At 41.1% G+C, this 16,585-nt stretch overlaps 1 long non-coding RNA gene across 2 annotated transcripts in view; it reads right to left on the bottom strand.

Moving 5' to 3' along the window:
• LOC126644247 (uncharacterized) overlaps positions 1 to 16,585 on the bottom strand; it is a 90,196-nt gene that overhangs the window by 37,443 nt on the left and 36,168 nt on the right. For both annotated transcript variants that reach the window (XR_007629890.1, XR_007629891.1), the window contains exon 8: positions 14,403 to 14,586. This is a non-coding gene — a long non-coding RNA (uncharacterized LOC126644247). The remainder of the gene's footprint in view (positions 1 to 14,402; positions 14,587 to 16,585) is intronic.

The following is a 16,585-nucleotide window of genomic DNA, read 5'->3' on the forward strand; positions in this document are numbered from 1 at the left end:
TTACTTCATGATTAAGTTTTATTACCTGGGATATGGTTGAGGCTTTCAAGGCTGACTTTATTCACCTCGACATCAACTGACAAAGCAAAATCCAACCTTGATTCACATAGCCTGCAAAAAAGTATTACTGGCAGGCTGAAGCACACAGACAGAAGCAAATACATTTATGTGTATCATGATCTGCACAAATACCCCCTTTGCAGCCTGTGAGCCCACCTGGCAATTCTGAAAATCCAACAGATGCATGGTACCACTGTTATTTGTACCAGACTGGGGATCAAGGAATACCAGTTAAATAGAAATTCTGCTCCATACAGTGACTATGCTACTCCATAGATCTGTTCTCTGCCAAATGCAACTGGTCCAAGTCTGCCATCCTGTGTCCCATCTGCCTTTCCAGTGACCCTGTACCAGCAACCTCACGCAGGTAAATCCCCGAGGAGCTTGTTCCAGGAAGGGCTTCAAACACTGCATGTGGAGAGGGCAGATGGGACTTGCAGCGAGCCACAGCTTGATCATCCTGAGAAAATGCCACTCCTTAGCCAGCCCCTTTCCTTTAACACATCTACAAGGGGCTCCAGCCCCTAATGCAAAGGAACAGCTCAGCCTCACATGGGACTTCAGACGGTTGAAAGAAAAAAGGTTTTTACAGGCTGTGAAAAAAATCAAATGCTTACATGAATGACTTCCAAGAGTCACTGGTACAGCCTTTGTTAGTGCTGAGTGCAGTGGTGATGATTTGAAAAAGCCAAACAATGTTTAGAATCTGACTGAAAGGTTAAAGTTAGGAGAAGCTCCTTACACTAATCCACTCTAGTTCAAAGAGACTGTCTATATCAAATCCATGTTGCTATTTTTATTTCCACAGTGGAACTGCACTACTGAACATACTGACTTGAGCTGGCCACAAAGCAAATGTGCTAGCAAAAATGATCCAGAAATAATTTTAGCAACGTAAAATGCCTATGCTGCTCTGGCATGTTTCATCAAGAAACAGTTGACAAGATTTTGCCTTGAAGGTTACACTTATTACTCACAAGAAACCAGCACTTGGGATGAACCATCTATATTTTTAATATAGGGGACTGAGGCATGCAAAAAAGAATAATGTCCATCCTCTCCTACGAAACAGTGCAAAAGACTATCCAAAGTAAATAAATAATTTGTGAACTTTATACACTGGGGTTTTATTTTCAGTTAAATGTTTCTCTTCTGATCCTTTTAGGACTAGAATATCATTAGTCTAATTGAAGATTATTACCTGCCTTTATTTCTTCCTTCCCCCTTGGAGCAAGGCCACACCAATCAGTGTGTGCTCATCCTGCCAATCAGTCTCTCCGAGAGGCTGGATGCTGGATGCACCGAGCTCCAGCAATCACCTACACTGCTCAGGAGAATTAGCACAACATAGGTCTAATTAGAAACTAAACACTGCGTTATCTGCAATGATTTGGAGATGGAGTCAGTTGGTGCATGTTTTAGGAACTTTTCTTGCTGCACAGTAGTTCATGATAACATCCACCTCACAGCTCTTTAGTAAATCAAAATATTATACTGTATAAATAATACTTTGCTCTTTTCCATTTTACAGAAGCCCCAGGTCTCAGAAGCCTCCATTACCAAGCACATGTGACTTAGTTCTATTGGAACACTGTAGGAAACGGAAAGCAGCCCTAGCTGTCCAAAACCAGCAAAAGGGAAGCCAATATACTGTATACTTTGGTCTGCTCTCTACAGAAGTAGCCCCAACCAGCCTCTGTATACTTTGGTCTGTTCTCTACAGAAGTAGCCTCAACCATTTTACTCTGAAATACATTTTGGTAGAACACAAAGAAACTCCATGATGCATGACACTGAACATGGACTGCCAGTCGTCCTGTGCTGGACTGATCCCTTTCTCGCTCTTTTCAGCAGAAACCCTAAATCCAGTCCTGCAGCCTTCAACCAGAAACCCAAATGAGAGCAGGGGGAAACCTGGCAAAGAACTGAAGGGAGAGACGTAAATGTTTAACAGCAAGAGGAGGATGTGAAGGGATATGCAGCTGTTCCACTGCACAGCTCCTCAAGGGGGAACTGGGGAGCATAGACGTAGACCACATTCTCACATCCAGCTGAGATAAACATTTACAAGTCACTCTTTTCAAACAGGAAGGTACAATCTCAGGACACGACCTCACACTCGCTGAGCCCCCAGCCCCAGTGCTCTGCCGTCAGACATGCAGGAGGGATGCACACTATACCACTGCTCTGTTATTACAGGTGCTGGGTTTCAGGGTCAAGGGGGAAGGTGCAATTTTATGGCGGTGTGGAAAAATCTTTCAAATGCTGGTGGGAGGATGCCTATTGATGCCAGACTGGTGCTGCAGAACATCATATGGAGATAAAGCATGGGAGAAACTGTCCACATGCCAACGAATGAGGATTCAGGCAAATAATTCTAAACCATACATGCATATTTGGTGTCATTACACTACTATTACAGATGCCTACCCTGCTTTTCTTCTTTTAAAAGGGTGCAATTCTGATGCTTTATCATTAGCTTTCTAGCTGGAAGTTGACAGAACCTGAAGGACACCAACAAAAGACACTAGAAAATTGATCTACAGAGAAAATCTGCAGAATTTGAAAAGTCACAATCTAGCTGTAGTTTGAAAGGTGAAATACACTTCTTGTTTCTATCGCATTCCCTAAGTTTCCCATAGAGATGTGCACATCCAGACCATTTTTTACTGTGGAAAACTATCACTTTGTATTACTTGGCAAGTATATATTTATAGTAATTTCTCATAAAAACTGAATTAGTTCAAAGGCTGAAAGGTGACAAATTTGGACTTTTATATTCCAACATGACACACCTTATGAGCGCATCTCCTGCACAGAGCTGAACAACGAAACTTTTGAAAGGGGTATGAGCAAGGCTTCAAGTTTGGTTCTCTGACGCTCTCATTTCCAGAATTACTAGCAATTTTAAAACCTTGGCTCACAATCTTAAAAAAAAAAAAAAGTCATAATATCCTTACAGTTCATGATAGAATCTGGTAATTCTTCAGGGAAAAAAAATACACATATATTAAGGGTAAAATTCTTCCCCATTGTGTAACTGGCTTCTCATGTTTAAAAGCCTTAAGTGGATCCTCTGACTAAAGTTATCATTGCTTTCCATCAGGAGAAGACTGAGGAACCCTTCAAGAGGTTTAGTTCAGGCTTAGAAAACAATCAGTTCCAACACAACCTACAGAGAACCAAAGCTCTGGAACATGCAATTCTGAAAGCTTAAGAACATTCTTTAAGGAAGTACCAAACACAACCATGACTTGAATATAAAAAGTAATCATACTAAACTAGGAAAAGTCTTTTGCATTGTTTAATAACCTGGACAAATACTAATGCTGTATTGTATTTTTTTAAAACTGCAAATACTCTCTGTTGAAAAGCAAGCGAACTGTTTCTGACAAGACTGATCTGCCGTGCTTTGTGAGGTTCTGTGATTTTCAGACAGGTCACTCACATCAAGTTGACTTTTACTAGAATGCTTTTTTCCATTCTGGAGTACTTTTACTGCCATTTGGTTTTCCTCAATAATAATAAGTGCAAAACATGTACTTCCCGTGACTGTAGGGAGTGTTTTAGACACTGAGACTGGGATTGCAATACATATCCATAACACACTGGACTGAAATCTCAGAGCCAGAAACATACAACAACTTGAAAACCAGAACTAGTGCTACTCTCCCATCAGATCAAAACCAAATAATAAGGAACATGTTTTAGAGTACCAGGTTGGCACCTCATTGAAAGCTGAGGTGCACATTTTTAACTTCAAACAAAACTCAGTTTGACATAATTCTAAGCAGGCACAGGAATTACCTGGAAGCTTCTGCTGATTTTCAGCTGACTTCCAACTGAGCACATACAAGCTTGCCTATGAACTGCTGAAGAGAGTAGATTTTTTCACATGGTTCTATTAAGGGGAAAAAATGAAGACAAAAAATCCAAATTTAAAGCAACATTCAACTGCTGTGAGACTATCTGTAACCATTAGGACAGCAAACATATCAGCATTAATTTATGATTAAAAATGTAGGAAAATGTAAGGTGAAAAGAAGGAAAGAAAAAGACTTAGGGAAACACATAAGCCACAAAGTTTGACTTACTCTAATTAAAGAATGGTGCTGGCTGGCATTACCAAGCTCTCCAGTGGCAGAGGTATGTTTGATTTTGCTTTAAAACTCTAATTTTATTTTTGTTTCATGAAATTTACTGTTCTTCATCAAAAGGTTTGGGTTTTTTTCATAAGAGATTCATTCTTTATTTACATGCAGATGAAAATGATTTAACTTGAGATGGATTAGTCTCGTGAACAGAGTCCAGAGACATTTAAAAAAGGGGGTCTCCTTTGTGCAGGAAACTAGTAAAGTCCATTTGCAGTTTAACAAACCACTAGGATCTTGGTGCCAGGTGTATTAAGCTGGATGTTCTTTTAGTTCTAAGTTGGATTTCAGGTTATAAACATTATGAGCTGTTTTATTCTGAGAATTAATTGCTATAGATCCAGACCAGTCTGGTCAGGTAAAAAGCAGCACAGGGCAAGACTGAGAAATGAGAATTTCAGATAAGCCTCAAAACTCATTAATAAAATTACAGCCTTAAAAAAAAAACACCAAACGTCATACCTACATAACGTATATATGTATGGTTTAGATTGTTCTGTATTTCTGGTAATAACTGTGGTTATTGTAGAGAGAACAGTAATTTGTCCAAACCAAACCATAAACAATTAAGGTCAGGATTTTGACATCGGATCTGTGTGGGTGGATTTTTGCACCCCCGCAGATTCAATGGCAGGATCAAAGCTTAGGAAAGCCAGAAATACCCTCAGAATGTGAGGATTGCTGAGGTCCAACACCTGGTATTTCCAGCACAGGGAAGGGTCTGCTTTCACTGCCACCCTCCTACCCGAGGGCCTGGTGAACGGATGCTCTGAGAGCAGCAAACCATCAATTCTCGTTCCACCCTGCCAATTCCCACCACATCCCTCTCTCCCAGTTACGGGGTAGAGACAAGGAAACACAGAACTGGCACTCTGTGTTTCACTTCCTCTCATAATTCTAATAAAATAAGTTTAATCTAAACCTCTCCTCCCAAGCCATATATCAAGCTTATATTATAAACTTTGTAATTTTTTTTCTACTTCCTAAAAAACAGTGTTTATTTTTATTTCAGCAGTTCTGAAAGTCATCAGAGAAAAACTACACCCCTTGCTAGTGGTGCTGCTACAGGACAGAGGAAGTTGTGGACAGTTGATGATGACAACTGGCCAAGAGCTGCCCAGCGACCAACCCCACACGTGTGGGTAGAATCCCAGAGAACAGTGCCAGGATTGCACCCGTGAACAGATCACCACAGGCCAGGCAAGGAGACAGCACAGTTCCTTGTCACTGCCCTGGTACCCTCCCAAGAGCCTGAGATGCGCACCTGGCAGTGACGGCAGCACACCTGCGAGCTTTAACGTTGGGCATCAGAAAACACTGTCCTGCTCTCTACACATTTCAGAGTTGCTGACTTGCCTCTTCTCTTCTAGAAATCTGGGGGAAAACCCCTGGTATTCTCTTGGACAAATCCAGGCCACCTGGCTTTTCCTCCTGCTCATTGTCTGTAAGGGAACGAGGAAGTCTGTGTCCAGTGGGATTTCTGTGGGTGACGTACAGTTCCTTTCAGCTCAAACATATCTGTCAAATACCCTCACTGCCCTTGATACAAGAGAACTCAATGCAGTAACATTTGGAAATCTTGACTTCCGCCATCCCTGAAACACTCCCATTCATATGGAATAAAAGGGAGAATACTATGACCAACATTATGGAGAGAATTAGCCTAGATGATGCCCCTCAGTTGCCTTCGCTTGTGGGAGGAATTCAAAGCCGATCAAAAATTCAGTTGATTTCCATGGAAACAGGATTTCAACTCATGAATCAAAATTGCATGAGGGCCAAAAATGCCAAAGAGATTATAAAAATATTTTTGCACATTGGGATTCTCAAAATAAGAGGCAGATAGTTACAAAGAATGGAAATTAATTCAGAAGGGACTAATTTTTCATCATCCACACTATCTTTTTGTTGCACAGTGCATGTCTACCTCGTGTCTATGCACTTATATGTTTTCAATATTTCATTAAATGCCCTAAATATCAATGAATTTTCATGGTTTTAATATCTCCAGCAACTTTTAAGCAGGAAGTACCTCTATGTGGAGAAGACACATCAGTGTTTAGTTCAACATCTCACCACAGGCCACTCATGATCTAGACTTAAATTTTGCTTAAATTTCATGTAGGGGAACAGCTAAATGCGTTTTTACTGTGTTTCCCAGTGGAAACATTATCAATAGCATTCTCTGCTTCAGAATTATCACTTCTCCCGAATACCCACAAAAATGTGTGATTATTCTCTGGAACACACTGGGAGTATGTGGTTTCTCTAAGCAAACAAGGCTCATTGTTGTACTTTTGTCTTTGCAGTAACTGAGGCTCTTGCAATAAATACTTGCAGTAACATTTAACATTGGCAGTGCCAAAGCTATGTAAGAATTGGATTATTTTGTAATTCTCAGTATTTCACTGTCAGAGGTTTTGTTTCCATAATTTTTCATAATCTAACAAAACAAATCCAAAAGTGCAAATATCCAGTTCAGCTCCAAGGATATAAAACTACATGTGTTGTTCTGCATTAGACCATAACTGATGAATTTGTTAATATCTTACTGTCTAGAAGAGCTTTTTAGACAGCATAACATGGAGAAATTTTAAATTCTCTATAAATATTGTGCAGTGTTTAGGACATGACACACCTTTAAAGATATGAAAATGAGAAAAAGTTTGTTTTTCAGCTCTTAAAATAATGAAAAAATTCATTTTCAAACTGAAGAATGTAAAAAAAATTAATTCAATAGCTTTAACTGAAATTACTGGGAGTCCTTCCATTCCATCTTGTGACAATTTTATCCACCACATAGGTGCTGGTTTGTTCATTTGTTTTTTTCTTCCAAATATCTTTATTATTTGGTCAGTTCTTTAAGATAGTTGAATATTTATCCATTAACTTTTCAGTTTTAAGCCAAATTTTCTTTTTGAATAAACCACATGCACTGTGAATATATAATGAAACCTAGAAGAATACTTCAGAATTCTGTATTTGTCCTGTTGGGTTTTATCTATTCTTTCTATATAACCCTGGGTTTAAGAGACCTTCAAAGCACTACCAAAATAAAACAGCAACGTTATATGTAACTTTTTAAGTCAAGGAATCAAGGTTTCCTAACGACAGTTTCTAATGAAACTCAGGGGTTTTTTTACACCACTTTTACTGATGCAATTACATTTAATCACTTTTAACAGTCAAGATTTTTAGCAGCTAGATGAAGTATACTGGATTAGCTTAATAGCCATATCTTTCTCAGACGTTTTAAAACCTGGTTTTCTTTCCATTGAAGCAGAGAGATAGGGGATTGGAAACTTCCAGTGACTCTTTTGTAGACTAAAGTGGTTTAACTGTGTCTGCTCATATAAGAAGACAACTCTAATTCTCATGGGTCAAGAAAGAGAACAAACAAAATCTACATTCCCTCTCTACATTAGCCAGAAGCACATATTCTCAGAAAGGAAACAGGACTGAAAACATTAGCTGCTGTACCAAAATATAGAGGCATAAAATAAAATCATTCTGGAAATTTGAGACCCAAATCTCTTCAAAGTTTTATGAAAAAGAGAGCCCATGCATTTAGAGCTAAACTGGATGAATCCATCACTTGACTCAATACCCCAAGGAAAATGCAGCACATGGTATATTAAGTTAATAAAAAACAAACAAATGTACAGCTAATAAGTCTAAAAATTCAAACCTTAAGTTCTTCATTATAAAAGCCACAAGTGACTTTCTAGGCAGGACTACTCAAACCACTACGCTGCGTCCCTTGGGACAATCAAGTTTTCCTTCCCATCTTCTCTGCTGCTTTTGTACTGATGTATAAAAGTTCAGTTGTCTGAGGCCCAGCCACTTTCAGGCAACTTTGAGCCGTCTCCAGCCTAGTGATGAGATGACCATATGTGATGAAAGGACAAGGTTAACTCTCAGTTTTGGAGTTAGTGTTGGTGTTTTATGTGCCACATGATGAATAACAACATGAGAGGCCCCTATTCTTCTGAAATATAATTGGCTTTTCTTTAGAGAATGGCATAGAGAAACTAAAAAAAAAAATGGGGTAATGGTCAGGTCATGCTCAGACAGATTAACTTCCTGGTGCCTCTTTCAAACATTATCTTCCTGCTTCTCCTCTCTCGGAAGCACAGACAGGTCACCCCACCTTTCCTTTTGACAGTTCTGCTTTTCATGCAACATTTCGTGACTGAGCAGAGGTGCTAACCCAGAGACATCTAAAGGCTGGCAGCTTGATTTCATATTCCTTCAGATATGTTGAGCTCCAGAACAGCCTGTTGCTTCCTGTTCTGCTGAGACAGAGCAGGTTTCCATCTTGCTGCTGCCCCACCACACCTGGCTGGGGGTTTTTCCTTCTGCCTCCTCTCTTCCTGCCAAGACAGGAGAGCCCGCAAGATGTCAGCCAGACACCACAGTGCTGAATGAACCCCTGTGCCCTGTTCCCAGCAGCCTCAAATGTCACTCCCCTCTTGTGCCCAGCTCTCAGACTCATCCCACCCAAGCCCATCTCTTCCCTGTCTCCTGGACTCATTTTAAACACAGCCTGTGTCCTGTAAGATTGCCTGTCGTTTTGCTACTTTCCCTGGACAGTTCAGCTGCTCTTGTTCTTTGATTCATTCCTCTAGGATTGGATGTCTTTTTCTCAGCAATTCCTCCTATAAACTGGAATCACATGTCCCACAAATGATCCTGTCTCTAATTAGGAGATCTTTTATGTCTCTAACGTACACGTGCATGCCAGAACTTTCTGCAATACGATGCAAGCATCTATCCTCTTCTCTGCTTCTTGCTTTTGGGATTTAGAGAAAAGTATCCCTCTGCTGCCTCCAGCACATTCTCTCCAGCTCTTTCAGCATTTGTATATTCATTCCTGGCAATTTTATTTCACTTTTCCATTTTGTCCTGTGGAAACATTAAGCTGTACCTTTATTTTTATTCCCTTTGTCAGGTTCACATACAGACACAGTTCTTCCACATGCGCCTCAAATCTTCCTGGCCTGGCAGTTTTGCATTCCAAGGAGTCTGGTTCCTTGCAGGGAAACGCAGGGGTTACTCTGCCCATTTCTTAGTGCTGTTAATCAGATTTTTTTCTGTCTGTGGGTCTCTCAGCCTGCTGGATGCTAACCAGGTTTCTGTGCACAGTATGTTAGGAAAGTAACATGAAGGCTCCCTATTTTTGCAGTGAACTTTATTATGGGTACTTAGAGAGCTTTACTACATGTAATATGTAGATATTTCGATCAGGTACAATGAGAGTAAAATATCCAATGTTTCAAACTACGCTCCTGTTTCCAAGTTCCAGCTAGGTTGCCACAGCCGCTGTGACAGGAGGTTGTTCTCTCCAGTTTGGCAGACACCTCCAAATCTCATGCAGTATTCTCCCTTACCTCCCTCCTGCCTCAGCAGTGCATTTCTCTTCCTAGACTTCTAAAGGCTGTGTTTAAGAAAACAACATTCTCCAATGGCATATTTCCTAAGAAGTGATGGTGTCAGTCAGTCCCAACTGCAGATAAACACTCTTGTTTGAAAAATTCTGGAAGCAATGCTTGAACCTAACAAATCACCTGGCAGAATGATTTTTCTCCTCTGAATCACAGCTCCTCAACTCCATAGCAGATAGAACCTGTCTCTCCATTTATTCATGCCTCTAAGAGCTTCTAAGCTCCATAAGCTGAAGGGAAATGACATTTTAATCGAGTACATAAGCTGTGAAAGAGTCTGAGGCTGTGCTCTGGGAAGATGCTAAAGCCTGCGGGAGCAGAGCCCTGCAGAGCTCCTGAGGAGCTCCAGGCTGAGGAGCTCCCCAGGTTCCCCTCCACGGATGCCCTGGCCTGGCATCACAGTGCTCCCTGATGCGGGAGGCAGGAGGGCGCTGAGACCCACAGCACAGACAGCACTTCCAAGTGGGTCCCACACAGCCCCAGGGGTTGACAGCCCAGCACACAAAGCACCCTCAGGTCACTTCAGAGGACTACAAACTCCTTGAAAGCCTTGAGGAGAGCAAATGAAAATCCTGCAAACAAAGACATCAGGAGGGGCCTCGCTCTGCGAGGGCACCACTCCTCCCCCTGGCCAAAGGGAAGCCATCAAGTCCCACCAGCAAAGGACACTCCTGGCCAGCTGGTCCTCTCCCAGCAGAGCAAAGGTGCTGGGCTTCAATCTGCCACTGCCTCTCTTGGAGGCCTCAGCAAGAGCAAGTTTTAGGAACAAAGATTTGGGGCTGGTGCAGGCCTTTCTTTTTCAAATGCAATTTTAAGGTTTAATGTAATTGTTGTTAAAAATTAGGTAATAGAAGGGTTCCGGTCTTGCACTATAATGAACTGCAGGTTCAATTGTTTGAAGAAGGAAAATTGCATTGATGCGACTGGATCAAAGACAAACAAAAAATTAGTTATTTCCTCTTGAGACTAAAAATTTTAGGAGGCTCATGCTTTTTCAAGCAGCCCTTACTGCAGTTCAGAGGCAGCGAGATCTTGTAGTCAGATTTAATTTATTAACAAAACAACAGGAAAAAAAAGAGAAGTGGGCACATGAAAACTCCAGTGTCTGAAAACACTCAAAAGAAAACCAAATGTAGCAGTTCCTATTACAAAGTGGAACATGCGCACAAGCTTGCTTTGTTTCAGAAATGAGCTGCTACACAAACAAGAGAATGGCATTAGCAACAGCTACAATTTCTGCCATCCCCAGGCAGGAAACCTCCTGCTAAACTTCAGAGGTACCACCGTTTTTAATTCCTTGCCAACTTATACACTTGTCATGACTGTTGGGATGCCAACCATTTCATGACAGAATCCAAACAGCAAGAATTTTTAATCCAGGGAATACTCAGGGCAAGTTATGTCAGTCCCAGCACCTCACTCCAGAGTCTGAGAATAATAATTGCACAGCTGCTACATTTAAATCTAAAATACACTTAATAATATTTATTCTTTCATGCTCTTTTTTAGTAATTAATTGTTCATTGTTATTGTTATCAGTTTGCTAAATCTGAACTTTGTGGACACATCATTTCCTTGTCTAATAATACTCCAGAGAACTGAAATTCTAAACAAAAAAAGAGCAGAGAGGCCAAATAAGTGCTTGAACCCAGTTCTGTAGATGTATGGCCTGATAATGCCAACCATCTCAGGAGGCCCAGCCTTGCCTGGGATTTGTCAAGCTCTTCCAAAGAGAGCTGAGTGCTCTCACTGTCCGTTTCCTGTACTCATGGCTCACCAACCCACTTAAGGTTGCCTGTGTGCAAGGGAATCTGCTTCCTGCAGCTCAGCGAGAAACAAAACTGCACACAACCAAAACCTCTTTCTTTACCTCAACACATCCAAATAACTTTCCAGAAAATTAACAGGCACAGGGCCAGCCTTTCCCCTCAGCTGGGTTTGAGAACACCATGCTCCTTGGGCCAGAACTGAGAAATCAGAAATAGGAAAACTACATTGGATTCTGTGTTTGCATCTGACTTTAAAATGCCTCATTTCTCACTTTGCAACAGGTAATACGAGGTCAGATTTACTGATTTCTATTTCTGTCTGGAGTAATGCAGCATCAGCTGTCAGAGTCACTGCACATATCCAGGACATGAGAAGCACGGGAGAGCAGTTCTTCCTCCCTCTGAGAGTATCCAGAGCAAGTGTATTTGAAGGAAGGTTTACTGAGTACTAAAATACTTTTCAAGTATGATCCAAAAAATTCTCACATGAATACATGAGAACCAACAGAATGAAAAAACAGTCAGAAGAGTATTGAATGTTTGCTAATGAAGACACAAAGGTTAGTTTTTTTCCAAAATAAAGTATATTATTACTGAGAAATAAAAAGATAATTATTACTGAGAAATAAAAACAACAATAAAAAGAGAAGCTAGTATTTTTGTATACATTGAAGATGTTCTCACTACAAATTTATTTTAATTAACAAGTTGTGACAATATCATAGGGTGTTACCTGATTTTACTGTTAACTGTGTTTCTTCCTCAAAAAATGAACTCCAGCCTGTAGAGACTTTAACCTTAACAAGACTTCATACATTAAAGTTCTTGGAATAGACCACTTCCTTAAAAATACATGAGGATCAAGTTTTAGATAATTTTGATTTAGTTTCTGATCTTGAAATTTATTCTGAGGTCAAGTCCTAAAGAGATACATGTATTACTAGACTTATGTATGTCAGAGGTAGCAATAATAACTCACTGTTTTCTTAATAAGAACAATCACCTCTTAATGGATTTCTCTCTCTCTTCACTTTTTATAAAGAAGATTCTTATGGTAAGCTATTTATGTTTTAAATTCAGTATAAAATATACGGACACCCAAATCTCAGGTTTTCAGCACCACTGGCACACAATGAAAGTCATAAAAAAAAAGACAGAAATGAGCAAAGTGGTAACATTTCCTCAATAGAAGTCATCTTTCTATATAGTTATTTAAGGCCTTGAAACTCCCAACCCTCAAGTACCTTTTCAGCAGATATGGGCAGCCCCAGACTGGTATCCCCAGGTGTTGCAGAGACAAATGGACTTGATAGCCAACAAACACGTGCTGGCTTGGACCAAGTTGTGAGAGGAATCAAATCATAGACTCCAAGGGCTCTCAGAGAAACTGTGATCATGGCAACTCTCTCTTACCCACCAGTGACCCCCTAGGACTGACATTTCAGCTGTTCTCTACTGTCTCAGAGCTGACACAAAAGATGCACAACCCCTGAAGTTAAAAGGTCTGTCAAACATGAGGCTTTGCCCCCAGACACAGACAATCTAAGACACTTTACATATTTATACACATGTATGCAACACATATATTCACCCACATACGTTTCCTATGCAAACCAAAATAATATCACCTTGTGTGAGGATTCCTGGAAAGCTTTTTCATGTTCTTGATGCAATGCACAGGCAGGCCATGCAGGCTACAGCTCAGCACAATGGATCCATCAGCCCAGTGGTCATTTACACTAGTCATTTCCAGAAATAACATACTGATGTCATGCTTACATAAGGTTCTGCCTGTGTTCATTAATACTCTGGTGCTCTGGGGTGCACAGTGTGGTACCAGTGTCCAGTGACCACTCTTATCCTACAGCATTTGGAGCGGGAGCAAAAATGAAAACACACATGCTTTGCCTGTACTGCAAAGGCACAGATCATGGGATAGGGGATAATCACATTTAATAAATAAATAAATATACATGCTGTTGATTCCCCCACACTTATTACTCACTCCTATGCATTGTACCACAAATATTCTTTGATTCTAACAAGAAAGAGGAGCTGCAAAGGCTGCAAGAACACTTATGCCCATTACCATTTTACTTATAAACTTGTCTGACTATAAACAAATGAAAAATAATTGTTTGTATGCCCTGGCCAAACTCCTAAAGCTGTAAAGTGAGCTTTCCATTATTTATCATAAGCAGCACTTGATACTGCCCTGAATGTGAACACCTGCACCACTAGTAACTATGCCCAGCATTTAGAAAGCAAGGTTTCTGGCATGAAGTTTAGTTATATCTAGGACCTGAAACAGAAGCAGGAGAAAAGGAGTCCTGTATAATAGAACACGGTGATAGGCTCTGGAAAATGCTCCACACAAAATCCTATGACCACAGTGATGGAGAAGGGATCCTGATGACACCCTAAACACCTGTACTATGTTGACAGAGCAATTAGGAAATACACTGGAAGAATTTAATTCACCAAATGTAAGAGAATGGATAGCACTGCTGAATGCAAAACAAAACCACTAAGGACAAGACAATGGCATTAACTGAACACAGTGCAAATACTGCAGCTATTTCTCAGGAGCTAAGCAAGCCAAAATATACTGTCCTACTCAGTGGTTCCTACCTGTCCTACTTACACTATCACTTATTTTTCGTAGTTAAACTTTTCTGTACTCTGACATATATTTTCAAAAGAATACCGAAAATATAATACAAGCTTTCATTTTTAAATTCTAAGCAATTCCTTCAAATATATACATATTATTCAATCCTGGTAGTAAACTTAGGCTTATTCTTTCTGCTTTGATTACTTAAACAAATATTGCATTGAAATATTCTCACATGCCATTGCTCCTATAGACATCTCAGCAGAGAGATCAGTGCACACACAGGATCTTTTCTGCCCTAGAATTACACTTTCACATCAGCTTCTACTTTACAGCTAAACTGTTCTTTTTTTCTAAAACTTACCTCAAGTTTCAGAAGATTCTTCCAGGAGTCCTGCAAACACTGGGACAGAAAACTTCTCCTTGGTGACTTTTATTATGCATTTTGAATGACAGTTCAGATGAGGAAGAACTTTTTCGGTGTTAAATTAGTTCTTCTGCTGTAAATTTCATCCTTCTGGCAGGGTGACTACATCCAGCCTGACAGGCTGCAAAAATAATTAAAAGAACCAACTTTCATCATGCAGAAATATGCAAATATGTATCAACTGAAGCACAAAATATCTGTCAGGGTTTTCTTTTCTCTGTTTTTCTAACTCTGGGACAGGATATCAATATTAGCTGTAAAAGAAAGGCTGCCTCAACACTGCATTTAGATCTTGAACATGCTAAGAGGTGTGTACATCAGTGAGCATCTAGAAGTTGGACTTTCTTTCACAAAAACATCCATTTTTTTAACTGGGTCCTATGTTGGAGGATAGGCAGGGAAGAACAAGACATTTTTTGTGCACACAGTTTAACTTGGCAAGGGCAGCAACTCTCAAACTGTTCCCCAGACAGAGGCTCTGTTCTTTTTGTGTCCTCTTCCTCATCCCGCTGCTCGATGCTCCCCTCTCCCAGTCCTTGAGCCTCGAGATTGCGCTGAGAGGAGCGACACCCTTTGTCCGGAGCCTGCACTGTCCCTCCAGGAACAGCAGCACACGGAGCAGCATGCACACAGCTTCCCGGGGCTCCCTGCCCAGGGACATGGGCGCTGGGACAACGGATGCTCTGGGCGGTGTCAGCGCTGGGGAAGAACACGCGCCTGTCCCTGTGCTGACAGGGTGCGGAGCCCGCACAGCCACAGAGCATCTTGTGGAATGTTTATTACAAAGGTTTTTTGGTAGGCAGAGTAGCGGTGGCGCAAGCAGTGGTGGTACCTCACCTGGTAACTAATGGCCAGTCTTCACGAGTGAAGATCCGGGGAAGGTCTTTCCACCTTCCAGCCTGCGCATTGGATTTTTTAGGTGAGACACAGTGTGCGCGGAACTGAGCCCACCCTTTAATCCTAAGGTTCATCTGCCGGGGCCAAGCAAGCTTGGACAGTGGCAGCGAGGTCCTTAGGACGTAGGTGGGTTGCCTTTAAGGGCTAACGAGCCCCACCTGCCCGGGAGTGGCCCTGCCCGGGAATCGAACCCGGGTCTCGGCGGTGATAGCGCCGCGCCTTTACCACTAGACCACCAGGGGCTCCACCTGGTAACTACACAGCCCGTAAACGCACACCGGAGCCTTCCTGAGAACACTGTGGCTGCTCAGGAAGCTGGAGACAGAGTCCACACTGCAAACTTAAATCTAAGACTGAAATCGTCAGTGGCTGCAGAACTACCTCAGCAGCCACGGGTCTCCCCGGAGAGCTCAGCCTGGTACAAACCCACCCTGCAGCGCTGAGGGCCATGCCCGGCGCTCCCAAGGGACTCACCCTCGGGCAGAGTGGATGTGCAAACCTGGCTGGGGTGAGCCACACCCTGCAGAGGCAGGAATTCCTGCTGTCCTGCTCACACAGTTGCTTGCAGACACCTCAATGATCCCCTGAGCAGTATGACAATTTAATCCTTAGTGGTTGTTACAGTGCAAGATCTACCTTTAAAAATATCTGTCCCAGACCAGTTCAATATGTAAATAACCCCCACATATCTTTAATATAATTAAAGGTATTTTTATATTTAAATATTTAATAAAACATGTTAAATATTAGATTTAACTGTACCCATGCAGAATACATGAACAACTTTCTATAGCAACACATATGCTGTTGGACTCAGCAAGTAATTTTTATAGTGGCAGGGTGATTAATTTCAATCCATACTTCCAAACACGTCTCAGTGCATTAATGTATACTTTAATTACTGTGCCAAGCAAAGGAACACATAATAGGAGCTATAATTTCAGAACTTTACAGATATGGTTCACTATTTGAAAAAACCCTTCTTAGATGAACATTTGCTTTACAAAAGCAGGAGACTCTTGATCTTATAGATATTGCTTAATTTTAAAATCAAAGCACAAATTTCATGATAATCAGTATTGTTCTTAAAGCCTCAGTTTCGCAGTTATGCAATTACACAACATTTAATTTTTAAGACTAAGTAGATCTCTAACCCTCATGTTCTACGCTTAAAACATGCATCCTAGCAGCTCAAAAAGTCAGTCTAAGCAATGGAAGGGGCT

This window comes from Myiozetetes cayanensis, unplaced genomic scaffold, assembly GCF_022539395.1.
Source record: "Myiozetetes cayanensis isolate MyiCay16 unplaced genomic scaffold, myiCay2020 scf3, whole genome shotgun sequence".
Taxonomy (NCBI): domain Eukaryota; kingdom Metazoa; phylum Chordata; class Aves; order Passeriformes; family Tyrannidae; genus Myiozetetes; species Myiozetetes cayanensis.